Source organism: Penaeus monodon, chromosome 39 (genome assembly GCF_015228065.2).
Source record: "Penaeus monodon isolate SGIC_2016 chromosome 39, NSTDA_Pmon_1, whole genome shotgun sequence".
Lineage (NCBI taxonomy): Eukaryota > Metazoa > Arthropoda > Malacostraca > Decapoda > Penaeidae > Penaeus > Penaeus monodon.
The window spans coordinates 28,670,769-28,673,268 of NC_051424.1; the positions used below are offsets into that span (position 1 = coordinate 28,670,769).

Genomic DNA, 2,500 nt, shown 5'->3' on the forward strand with positions numbered 1-2,500 from the left:
GGGGGTTGTTTTTAAGTTTCCCCTACTTCTTTTATTTTTGTTGTCTGTGTTTTTTATTTGTTGAGTTTGTCTCCATTTTTTACCGGTCTGTATGTCTGTCGCTCTGCGTCTCTCTCCCTCTCTCGCTCTCGCTCGCTCTCTCCTTCTCCTTCTCTCTCTCTCTCTCTCTCTCTCTCTCTCTCTCTCTCTCTCTCTCTCTCTCTCTCTCTCTCTTTCTTCTCTTCCCCCCCCTCTCTCTCTCTCTCTCTCTCTCTCTCTCTCTCTCTCTCTCTCTCTCTCTCCTTTTGCAGAGCTCATTAATCAAAAGTAATTAATCGAGACGATAAAGGAAAAGAAAAGAAGTTTCCTTGCGACGAAGTTATTGATTGAGATCATATCATGAGGAAATTCGATGTCATTTGCATAATCCTAATGTCACCTTTTTTTCCTATTTACATATTCGGTTGCAGGATGATTCATTATCCCTGCGAACATTAAATTCACCAATGACACAACGACTTATAATTTGAACGTTAGAATAATCATTTTTGTTTCTCCGTTCATACTGTAACAATATATATATATATACATATATATATGTGTGTGTATATGTATATATATATATATATATTATATATATATATATATATATAATATATATATTAATCCCTTAAATATAACGACAAAATTCTTTTTTTTCAGTCCCTTAAAATGTAACGATAAATTCTTTTCTCAAACCTTTAGAATATAGAAATAAATTCCCTTTTTCAAACCCTTAAAATGTAACAATAAATTCCTTTATGCAACCTTTTAAAATGTAACAATAAAAAAAATCAGCCCCTTAAAACATAATAATAGATTCTTTTCTTCAACCCCTAAAAATATAACGATAAAATCCTTTCTTTCACCCCCTTAAAACAACAATAAAATCCTTTCTTTCTGCCCCTTAAAACATAACAATCAATTCCCATTTTTTTTCAGTGCCTTAAGATATAACGCTAAATTCCTTTTCTTAAATTGCTCGGGCTTATTACGGCCAGGAGTTGGCTCAAGCTATAAATGGGTTCTTTATTTCTCTTAAAAATGGCTGAGCATAAGCGGCAAGATCCCGTGAGAAAGAGCAGACAAAAGCTATTGCATATTTTAATGTATATTTTAATGTATATTTAATGTATATCTTAATCTAAACTTTTTTTTTTAATGTGTTTGATTTTTTTTTAAATTCCTTTTAATAAATAATTGTTTTAGTGTGTTGTTTGGTTTGAGGCTGAGATTCGTAAATAGTGCTGGTAACAATTTATCTCTTGTGTATTCATTTACAATTATGATGGGAATAAAAAAAAATATATTCAGGTGCTCAACATGACCAGCGGCGAAACTGACAAACACACAAGAGGTGATAAATGTCACAGTTTTAATTACCTGATCCTAATGAGTTTCTTGAACATCGTCTTTTTGTTTGTGGTCGATTGATAACCAAACCAAAGTGAGAATCGGCAAGGGCTTGAGAGCGGCCGTCACAGCGCCGGGGAATCGGTCGCTCGCCAAAGCAGCGCCGAGATTTTACAAAGTGCTATTGAACAAAATTGAATTTCTGGCATTGGTGTGTCGGAAGAGTGATGAACAGAGCGGTGGAACAAATGAACACTGCACCGAGGTGTTCTTCGGGCGAGCGGGTAGAGCGTGGCGCCAGTCATATCGATCGCAGCTGTATTGTCTAAAGGCCGCGCGCGTCATGCTACCTGTTCTGCTCCTCTGCCGCTCACCACGCTCCCCGCCGCGCTTATCTAACACTTCCCGGGCTTCTTTCACACGTGAGCGACTCGCAAAACGTGGCAGATGAGCTTGATTCCCCAGCCCGTAACGCCCGCAACACGTCACATCAAAATAAGGAGAAAGGAAAGAGCACACGAGTAAAAAAAAAAAAAAAACGTAAATATTCCCTACCACATCGAACCGTCCAGGACTGAGCGGTGATCGTCGACAACACTGAAGTTTTTTTTTTTCTTGGTTGAGCCACTGATGCCTAAAACACTGGGCTTAAAGGAGGCCAAAAACACTAGGCTTCGTCAGCCAAACAAACACCCGGGCAGCACACTCACCCACACTGAAGGGAACGCCGCCTCCAGATAACCCACTACTACAGTCCTCAAGATGAACTGTGGTGAAATTGCTCCTTATCCGAGCTACGACTGATTACTGGCTCCGCCCCTCATCCTCTGGCTGTCCCCGCCCCTCTCCCTCCCCCCTCCCGGCACCCGCAGCGAAAAGGCGCTCGCTGATTGGGCCGCGAGATCGTAAATATTGTCTCCAGCTGTGATGACTCGTTTAGGCTCCTCCTCGAGGCGGGGCTTGTAAATCCCGCAGCCAATGGGCGTCGAGTATTGAGTGATGAATGACTCCGTTGACTAATGACATAGCTAATTGATGTTTACTAGTGTTTTAGTGAGGAGCAGAGTGATTTCCCAGGTCCTGCGTGTGGAATTATCATATGGAACCGAGAAAATGTATTGTTGGGAGG

The 2,500-nt window shown here is 40.6% G+C and overlaps 1 protein-coding gene across 2 annotated transcripts in view; it reads right to left on the reverse strand.

Annotated features, from left to right (window-relative positions):
* LOC119597375 (transcription factor GATA-4-like) overlaps positions 1-2,174 on the reverse strand; it is a 217,529-nt gene extending 215,355 nt beyond the window's left edge. Inside the window, exon 1 of one of the 2 annotated variants that reach the window (XR_005230834.1) lies at positions 2,082-2,139. The gene's annotated coding sequence lies outside the window, so the exon portion shown is untranslated. Of the gene's footprint in view, positions 1-1,926 lie in introns of both variants that reach the window. The other variant, XM_037946932.1, reaches the window with a different exon arrangement.
* Between the last annotated feature and the right edge of the window lie 326 nt (positions 2,175-2,500).